Genomic DNA, 10,063 nt, shown 5'->3' with positions numbered 1-10,063 from the left:
TGAGAGTGTCTGTGTGTGTGTGTGTGTGTGTGTGTGCGTGTGTGTGTGTGTGTGTGTGTGTGTGTGTGTGTGTGTGCGTGAGTGTGTTTTTTTTCATGTGCATGCCATATATTAAGGCCATGGATTTTTTTGAATACGCAAAATGACCACATTGGGTATATGTAGTGGGACCACGTGTGAACGAAAATCACTTGCGTCCATCCGTCGTGGCATCATGCCCACCTCAGCAATGCGACTCGCTTCTCAATCCCATAATCCTCCTCTCTCTTCCTGCGCCCCGCCCTCTCCCACGCACGCAAGTTGCAGCCTTGCCACCATCTTAGGTGAAAGACTGGCACAAAATGGCAGCTCAGGAGAAAGCGCATGATGGCCGCCTTACCCCCTCTCTCCTCACACTTTACATGAACCGCCATGGTTTTCCGCGCCATTGCCCAGACTGGAAAAGGTGTTAATTACCGCCACTGTGTTAATTGTAGCCCACACCACCCCGCCCCAGGGGGATGAGAAAGGAAGAAGCTGAGCGCTGATGGTTTTTGGGCGCCTGCCATTTTTTAAGGCAGCTGTGGCTTGGGCGTCACGGCACGCTGAGGCTAACGGACGAGCGCTTTTGTTTGTTGTCCGACATTTTGGATCACTTCTACGTAACGTTGAGGAGCCTTTGCGCGGATTCTTTGGTTTTAGAAAGGAGCAAAAAAACGCCTACGACTGCAAGGTACCATAATTGCCAATGCTGTCAAAGGCTGTGGGGATCCCCGCAAGAGAATTTGACGCAGTCCGCACATGCTACTTTGAGCAAATACTTACATATAGGGGGCCCTTGGTTTTCAGTGGTCCTGGCATACGACATTTTGATCAAACATGGAGCACGGTTAGAGCTACACTTACTGTTTCTCATTTGATTGATTTGAATTTATGGCCTAAAAATGTTTTTCATACAAATAGGATAACTCATTTCGAGGTTCCAAATGGCGCACAATGAAATAGTTTGCTCACATGGTATGAGAAGCCATACTCGTTTACAGCCAGACTGAAAGTTTTTCAATGGATTTTTTTTTTTTATGATCTATGGCCTAGAATAGTTTTTAATCCAAATATTCTACTTTAATTATGATTTTAATTTACGTGACTATGGCGTACGTTTTTGTGCGGCCCTTGCAAAGGGTAGACACATGCGAGTTGCCATAGAGATTATTCGGCCAAGGCATTGACTTTCACCTCCAAGTGCAAGAATGTCGCAATTTTTTTGGCATTTTCAGACGATAATAAAAGCGGGAGGTTCATCTAAACACGGTGCAATGATTCAGGATGACTTGTGTGCGTGGGAAGGAAAAAGTGTCGTAAGTAAACGTGGGAAGAAGAAGAAGAGGATGGGGTGGGGGGCTACAGATAGACGAGGCGAGGCGGCCCGCGACAGTGAGATCTCAATAGTCAGAGGCCTTCTTTGTGCTTGTGTGTGAGGTTTCTTTGGGGCGGGGGTTGTTTATTGGGGGGAGTGGGGGTGTCCTTCCCCGGGCCCTCAGACAAGCGACACTTTGTCCTCCCAAATGCGCGGCGGCACTTGTGGCGTAACGCCATTATTTAGGCCAGTGGGGGGAGCGTGAGTCTGGCGACCAGCTTAACCAAAATGCCAATTAGAGCTGGATGGCCCTGATTAATGGACAAGGGAGATTGGTAAACAATGGCGGCCATTGTCCGCGTGGGGCCCCCCGCCGGCCAACCGGGCACCCTGTCTCTAACATGCAGACCCCTACCCCGCTGATTCCGTTCTCACAGTCCTAACACAGACAAGCCTGTTTCACACGGAGATCCAGCAAAATAGCCACATTACTGCACGCACTTTCACACCGCAACCTGCAGTCAGATAATTAGATGACTCCAGTGTCATGTGTGAGAAAGAAAATAGTCATTCACCGTCCTCTTTGCTATGCTTCCCTCTGAAGGCAGAAAATTGCCATGTTGACTTAGCTTTTAAAAATGGTGCTTTTCCAAGTAAAACACACAGACACACAGAGATGCCGCAACATTTACACACCCCCGTTCATCTTTTGCGGAATCCTCTCACTCATCGGCAGCATTCTGCCTCTCTAAAGCTTTTACAACGTCTCAGGCGGTGTAAGAGGGGCGTCTTTTTAACGCATAGATTCTGCAACATTGCTGCATCAGGTTTACCAATCTTTGACTTTTACACAGAACCCAGCAAAGTAGAATACTAATCTAGGATTGCAGCTCCTTTCACATAGGTGTCGTCATTCCTTGACAAAAAAATTGTCAGGTTGACTACATCTCTTCCTATTCTGTGTCGTTGCTGTTTACACAAAATTAGCTCTAGCCATTAGCTCCTCCTGCTCTACAATGTTGTTATGGTGAGTGCCCAAGAAATTGCACGACACACTTACTGAAGTTGTGAAGTGACTAAAAACACCAAACTGTGCAAATGTGTTTGGTTATGATATGCAATATGGCGATGAATAAATAACCCGAGGGCTTCCTCCTCATTTGTTATAACCACGCGATGCTCTATTTAGCTCTACATTTCAATACAGCCTACACTTTTTTTCCCCCTTCTTAAGCATACGAGCTGCATAATTAGCCCGGCGCATACGCCAATCAGGACCGCGCCGATGCGCGGTTGCCATGGTGACCCAATCAGGGCTTGTAACCTCCCCTTCGAATAAGAGCGTGGGATAAAACGTGTTGGGTAGTTGAGACAATGACGGAGGGATGAGGAGGAGCAGGAGGCTGGCGGCCATATTAGTGTGCCATCTGCGGGCAGTAAACTACAGTTTACAATGTGTGTGTGGGGGGGGGCAACGATACAACGCTTTGTATATTTAACACATTGGGTAGCTCTTCGGTATATGTGTGATTTACAATACATAGGCATGTATTTATCTTTTATATTATTTAGGTTTGTAGATACATGCTGTATTTAATGTACTTACTCTGTCTTCTTACAGGGTGTTTTGGACACTTTTTCTGGACTTTGAAAGCGATTAAAAGTGGGGAAAAACACCAAGACATGGACCAACCGACCTCGTTCTGATGGACAGGAGACTGGATGCATGCTGTGAAATGCTTTTATGATTATGTTACATATCATTAAAAAAATAAAATACAAATAGAGCATTTGTAAAGATACATGTGATCGTGTTAGCGTAATTATTTGTATTCAGTAGCGATGCAATTCTGTTGGGACTCATTAGAATAAGAGTGTATTTGTCGAATTGAAGGGAACGAGACATATGTTCGTTAAAAATGTTTCATTTGTACAACGCTGGTGATTTCATGATTTGGTTTGATTTGACTTGAACAATCAAATGTTTGACAATCTGCAACTGCACAACGTATCTGGTGTTTCGTACAGTATTTGGTTCTCATGAATTTGCACACCGGGCAGAATGCAGTGCTCAAAATCACCATGGAATGCTTATTACCTATGCAAAAAGAAAAGAGTATGTAGTTTTTGCAATATGAGTTCTTTGCACATTTTAACTGTTTGTTGGGTTTGCACGTTAACGGCTTGATACGGGTTCACCAAGTTGATGAATCCTCGAATATCTGAGCATATGTGCAATTTTGAAGTTTTTACGAGTCTATTTGATATCAATGTCATCAGAAACGTTTTGTGTTGGGAGTATGTCATGGTATTGTATATTTGGAGGGATTCTATCTTCGAAAATGACCTATGACCATCTATTGCACACACCCTAAGCTCTGTTTGCACATGACTTTGTTCTATGCAACTTTGTTACTATTGTTGATGCGCTCAATTAAAAATGTTTACAGTGAGACAATGTCTATATCTTCCCCCCCACCACAGTTCTCTGGTGCATCTCAATAAATTTGAATATTGTGGAAGAGTTTTAGATCTCACCTGTTTTCTCAATGAAAAAAAAAATCAATTATTGTTTCAAGACTATTGCATCCTACACCCTTTGGAGTTTTCCGTGATATTGTAATTTATGAAGATGTGTCTGTATCAAAACTATTTGGCACACATGAAGTGGCTTTTCGTGAATTCACATGAAATGATAAATACATTGCGCTTGAACAGAAGCAGCTGTTGCCGGGCATGTTTCCGACCACCCCTCTATTCACATTGGTTGATCGATGTCTGCAGGCCGTGCAAAGTTCCAAAGGTGAGCCAAAGTCACATCTTGATGTGCCTGGAGTAAAACACGGTGCGGCTGTTCTTGGCGAGGCACGGGCCTCTGCTTCCGGATGCTGTTATGCTGTGAGTGAGACTTAAGGGAGAAAAAGATCCAAGGACTAATTTCAAGTCCCTAAAAGACTTCAGCCATAAGTCTCTTGCGCACAGAGAGCCCCCAACAATGGTGTATCGGAGCTGTGACGAAAGAGACGCCATCTGTTTTTATTCAGGACTCCGAGAGGGTTTGTGAACGCTGTATTAAGGGTTCGTCCTCTTTTTGTTTCTTCAAATAATCTATAATTATTTTTTGATTGGCCTACAGGGCAGATATGATTTTGCCCTCAAACCATATCTAGCAATATGTGGAAGTGTGAAAAAAATCTACCTAAAATTATATCCGTAAATTTGAGTGTCTTAAATACTCTTGAATATGTTCATAGTGCATGCAGTACCTGGCCAATTTACCAAACCGCCTGTCATCAAAATGAGAAGAGACCATCAGTGAGCTCTTTGACATTTCATTGGAGAAGTTGTGAAGCGGAATGATTTTAAATAGATGGAATAACCTATGAGAACCTTTTTGATCATTTTTTTCATTGGCTTATGAGGCTGTTAGGATTGAGCTCCACAAACGCTGCCTTGCAACAAGTGACATTTATATGCAGATCGGATTCGATGTCATTTGAACTTTACATGTTATCATAAATTAGACGTGAAATATCTTGTTTTTAACATCCAAACCTAATTTCATGTTCAAATGACATCATTTAACAGATCTATATAATAACTCCTGGCATGTACTTCACATGACACAAGTAGTGGGGGCCTCAAAACAGCAACTTTTTTTTTCCTGAAATCCCATCGTTATTGCAACTCTGAGCACTACTTCAGATTGTGTATCCCCGACTCTGACTTATTAACGAGATCCCGAGTCCTGATGAATGAGGGGGGGCCATATGAGAGGTAGGGCCCGCTGGCCCAGACAGCAGAAAAAGTTACGGGGAGCCGTCTGATTATAATGGAATCAATAACAAGACAAAAAGCTCACGTCTGGGAGGGAAAAATCGTGGGAAGTGCCGGCAAGAGCCTGATTAGCATGCTGCCTAGCAAGTCCCTGTAGGAGGGCGGGGGGGACCCTATGGTGAAGAATGACTACGCGGGACAGGCGGGGGGAACGGCGAACTTGCAGAGGGCCAGACTGGGGATGCGGAAAGTCAAGGAAGACAGCTTCACAAAGACAGACATGGGAGGGTGCATGGGGGTGGACGGGGGCGGGTCTTGAGGGGTTCCTGGGTGCTGTGAAATTGGGTGGCGTGAGGGAAACAAGTTCAAGTTCAAGAGCAAAATGCTGGCAGATGAGAGCCAAAATGTATCCCTGCAAAAAAGCTGTCGTCTGACAAATGTGAGCCAAAAAATATATTTCAGTGAAGCGAAATATAAAAATACAATTTTAAAGGTTAATGTGAATGATTACGTTTTGCACTTGGAAAAAAAAAAGATGAATTATTTTTTCAATAGCCTAATTAAAATGAACACAAAACGCTTAAAGTTACAGTGTGACTTTACGATGGTGAACATTTAAATTGTATTTTGAATAAAAATGAATATTAAAATATCTCAAAAAAGCTACAGAAAGAAAACAATTAACCGAAAGAAAACAATTCACCCGAATTTCTTATCCTAAAAAGAACTTCCTTCGTTATTTCATTTCTCATTCTACTACTGTGGTTATAATTGCATATAGGTCTTTGGTTACAGCTCTGATGTGTCGGGTGGAATCTATGTGAAAGTTGCTGAAAAACTGATTACTCCTCGCCAATCAACAAAGAAATCTAATGAAAATAAGACAAAAAAAAAATTCACATGGCTTTGGTGCGAAATGCAAGCGGCGGAATGCGGCAGGTGTTTTCAGATGGACAATCTTTGCCACTCAATGAGGAAATTACTTCCATCCAGGTCAGAGGTCAATAAACTTAAGTTTAAAAGGCCATCTGAGAGGGTCAGGCTGAGCCATCTCTCTTCTGAAACCACACACACACACACACACACACACACACACACACACACACACACACACACACAAGCAGGTCAATGATGTGTTGTCAGTTGGTGAATTAGGAAGGAAGTGACCATTGTCCATCTGCCCCTGAGGTCACACCTCTTCATGTCATGCTCAATTCCTGCCCCCTAATAAGACCTTAATATGGCAATATAGTCTGACTTGAAGGTGTGCCAGAGTCAGAAAAATGTCGACACTTCTAGCAAAAAAAAAAAAAAAAAAGAAGACAAGAAAAAAAATATTTATGAAAAAGATAACTAGACGTGATGACATTTTTAACCGATTTTGACCGGCTTCTGTAGTTCAAAGATTATCCCGTCTAACATGTACTGCTTCCACTAACAACATAGGTGGGAAAAGGAGGAAGTTCGTTTACAAAAGCAGTTAGAGTTGGAAACTGAATTTAGTTGCCATATTCAGAGACTACACCCCTGATGCGTATATGTCTCAAAGGAGACAAGCAACTCCAACTCCTCCTAAGAAGGGAAAGACGTGAGCAGAATTACTCCTTCGTGTCAGTTACAATATAGAGGGATTGTGATTGCTTGATTCTGAACACAACCACATCCCAGTTATAAAAGAGGGTGATTTCAAATGTTTACTTTCTCTTAAAAAATCAAATGATATGCACACGTCACAGGTGAAAAAAGTTATAAAATACCGTTGTTGTTTTTTTTTTTTTTTTAATAAAGCAAAAACTTGACATTTAAATGGGGCTGTGTAGACTTTTATATCGACTGAATGTTGCAAAAATTCAATTTCTGGTTTTATGGTTATTTTCAGACGTCGTAATTGTCCCACTCCAAATTGTACCTCTCTTTGGGGCTTTGCGACATAGTGGAGACTCTGCTGATACGTTGAATGTATGACAACGACCCCGTGAATCATGGGAGCAATTCATTTAGCCCAAAAAATGCTATGCAATTTCTCCTGGGATCTCCATGCAGTTGCACACCACCACTCTGGCGGCCCACCTTTGAGCAAACGTTCCCAGACCACTGATGGCAAGATGGCAACAAAACAATAGCGCACGCCTCGGTCGGTGTGTTAAAAACCCGATCAGGGGGTACAAAACATTGAGCAGAAATCAGCCGTGAGCGTGTCATGGCACGCTGGAGGGTCTGACTGCTTAATTAGACATATAAAGAGCCTGGGTCAGACAGTGCAGACAGCCAAAGAAAAGGCGGGCGAGATGAGGCCCTTCAAACTGTCTGCATCATACTGTGTGTGTGTGTGTGTGTGTGTGTGTGTGTGTGTGTGTGTGTGTATTATGGACATATTTAAAGAAGCTTCCCGATGGGAAAAAAAAATCACTTATATTATGTTTTCATACACAGACAAATATCAAAGGAGCATCATCCACTTCAGATTAACACATTAGTTTCATTGGAAAATATTCATAATTACAGTTAAATACTGAATATGTTTTAACCACCTAAGAGGTTGAATTGTGTGTGTGTGTGTGTGTGTGTGTGTGTGTGTGTGTGTGTGTGTGTGTGTGTGTGTGTGTGTGTGTGTGTGTGTGTGTGTGCAGAAATTATGGATATATTTAAAGAAGCTTCCCGGTGGAAAAAAAAAATCACTTTATATATTTTCATACACAGACAAATATCAAAGGAGCATCATCCACTTCAGATTAACACATTAGTTTCATTGGAAAATATTCATAATTACAGTTAAATACTGAATACGTTTTAACCACCTAAGAGGTTAAAGCTAATATTGTTTTAATATATTTTTTCTGGTTTGCCGATATTGAAACATATCCCAGTAGGACACTCAAGTATAGAACAGTGAGTAAGAACCTCGAGTGCTGTATTTTCCGCAAACATTAGCCCGGGGCCATTTTATTTCAAGTGAAACTGGAGTTTGATACAAAATTAAAAAGGAGTAATATGGATAAACGGTGAGAAATCGTTGATGTGCCTTGGTAGGTGTTTTAGTTAGGAAGACCACATTGTGAAAGAGCAACATGTCAGTGTCAACTGGCATGCTAGTTGCGACATAATGCAGGATCATCTTTATACTGTGCAGAGGACGTGTATAGAGATAGCATGTAGATCTGTAAATCAAGCCTGGCTGCTTGGAAAGTATTCATTAATATTACAAGAGAATTACAACTGGCACTGGATTTGTCTGCACCGCTCGTGTGTCTGTTCCCGCAATACGTTTAAAATAGGCGAGTATGTGAGTGAGGGGCCGAGAGCGGTGCATAATTAACGGTGAAAACAAGTCAGGAGCACTTGAAATGACCACTTATTCCCACTCACTCTTTGTCGCCTGGGACCAGACGCGACAGCTCATCATGGACGGGAGTCTACTGCTGCCATGTTGCTGGTGAGAACCGACTTGTAGTCCTCCATCCATCCCAGCTGCAGCTTCTCTCTCTTTTTTTGTCTGTGACGCACAGAGGAGAGGGTCAGAGTTCAAATAAGTTCACAGGATGGAGGGTCTTTCAAATGTTAATGCCACAAGGGGAGCACCAGATGAACACGGCAGCGATGAGGACGTGATCGCCAGTGTTTGTTGAAATGCGACTCTCTCACGTTTGATGGACGCGTCGGTTTAGCAGGTGGACATCAATGACTTCAGATCATTAGGTCAAAAGTCACGTGTAAATAGGAATAAAAGGAAGCATTTGCGGTTACTTATGGACATTTTATATGTCTCACATAGCCAAACAACACTGATGGAACCATAAAAGTGGAGCATGTTTGACTTGCAGTTGTTCCACATTCAAAACGGTTGTAACTACAGACCCAAAACTGCTGACATCATAAAATTAACTGCACAGGCAATGTTTTAAGTAACATGTCAACAAATACATTTTAACTACACTATTTGCACCTTTGGAGATGACAGTAAAAGCAGTCATACCGGTCCATTTGATTTTGTTCCAGGAATAAAGTGTTTTACATGTGTACATGTTGCAGCAAGCTACATTTCTGGGTTCACGCTCATCATCAATTTTCCCTCTCTACCATCACTGATGTGATTCTGTGATGGTTTAAAAGACGCACGCGCGCACACACGCAAGCTAATCGCTGTTAGAGATAGATACTTGACATTTATTGTATTCATTTAACTTGTATTTATCCAGGTATGATAATTGAGAATACATTTTCAATTAAAACGCATACCGCCGCAGAATTTACGCAGCAGTATGATAATTTAGTAGGCAGAGCAACCAACTTCAGCATCGCCCGGCTAGCTCAGTCGGTAGAGCATGAGACTCTTAATCTCAGGGTCGTGGGTTCGAGCCCCACGTTGGGCGGCACACCTTTTTCCGCTCAATTCAAAGTCCCAAATTACGTTGCAAAATAATTGTCACAAACTGAACCTTTCGTTTTTAATTTACACGCAACATAAAGAAAAGGCTTCATGTAGCATCTTTGTGACAAGTGCCCGGCTAGCTCAGTCGGTAGAGCATGAGACTCTTAATCTCAGGGTCGTGGGTTCGAGCCCCACGTTGGGCGCAGCTATGTTTTATGTTTACTTCACATGAAGTAAGGTAAAGTGGATTGCAGTTCGGAATTTAGACATTTTACTTTCAAACCATATTGTCCAGCCTAACCGATCATGACACTCATGATGACTGCAGTTGTGTCGCATTGCCTCTTTCATTTGGACAGCAGCCCGTTGAATAAGAAACGTTCAACATAAAGTAACGAGTCAAATGTAAAAACTGAATGTTTAAATCATGTTAGCATGTACCATGACTTTATGTCGATCATGGCCGAGGAGCTCGTGACGTGTATCGACGACCATTTTTGTTTCCCTCGGAACTTGAAGCAATGCTGCCATCTTGTGTTGAAAAGGCAAGACGGCGAGTCTCCTGTCAAAAAAAATCTTAG

At 42.4% G+C, this 10,063-nt stretch overlaps 2 long non-coding RNA genes and 2 other non-coding genes across 4 annotated transcripts in view; 3 read left to right on the top strand and 1 right to left on the bottom strand.

Annotated features, from left to right (window-relative positions):
* Positions 1 to 3,102, top strand: part of LOC109514651 (uncharacterized) — a 9,436-nt gene extending 6,334 nt beyond the window's left edge. Inside the window, exon 3 of the long non-coding RNA XR_002168016.1 lies at positions 2,958 to 3,102. This is a non-coding gene — a long non-coding RNA (uncharacterized LOC109514651). The remainder of the gene's footprint in view (positions 1 to 2,957) is intronic.
* LOC109514658 (uncharacterized) overlaps positions 1 to 8,862 on the bottom strand; it is a 15,563-nt gene extending 6,701 nt beyond the window's left edge. The window contains exon 1 of the long non-coding RNA XR_002168024.1: positions 8,480 to 8,862. This is a non-coding gene — a long non-coding RNA (uncharacterized LOC109514658). The remainder of the gene's footprint in view (positions 1 to 8,479) is intronic.
* Positions 8,863 to 9,410: 548 nt separating this feature from the next.
* trnak-cuu (transfer RNA lysine (anticodon CUU)) lies at positions 9,411 to 9,483 on the top strand. The gene has a single exon. It is a non-coding gene; the product is annotated as a tRNA-Lys (tRNA).
* Positions 9,484 to 9,612: 129 nt separating this feature from the next.
* trnak-cuu (transfer RNA lysine (anticodon CUU)) lies at positions 9,613 to 9,685 on the top strand. Its single transcript has one exon. It is a non-coding gene; the product is annotated as a tRNA-Lys (tRNA).
* The last annotated feature ends 378 nt before the right edge of the window (positions 9,686 to 10,063 follow it).

This window comes from Hippocampus comes, unplaced genomic scaffold, assembly GCF_001891065.2.
Source record: "Hippocampus comes isolate QL1 unplaced genomic scaffold, H_comes_QL1_v1.1 scaffold207, whole genome shotgun sequence".
Lineage (NCBI taxonomy): Eukaryota > Metazoa > Chordata > Actinopteri > Syngnathiformes > Syngnathidae > Hippocampus > Hippocampus comes.
The sequence above is the reverse complement of the archived record's forward strand: the minus strand, read 5'-3'. Positions and strand labels throughout refer to the sequence as shown.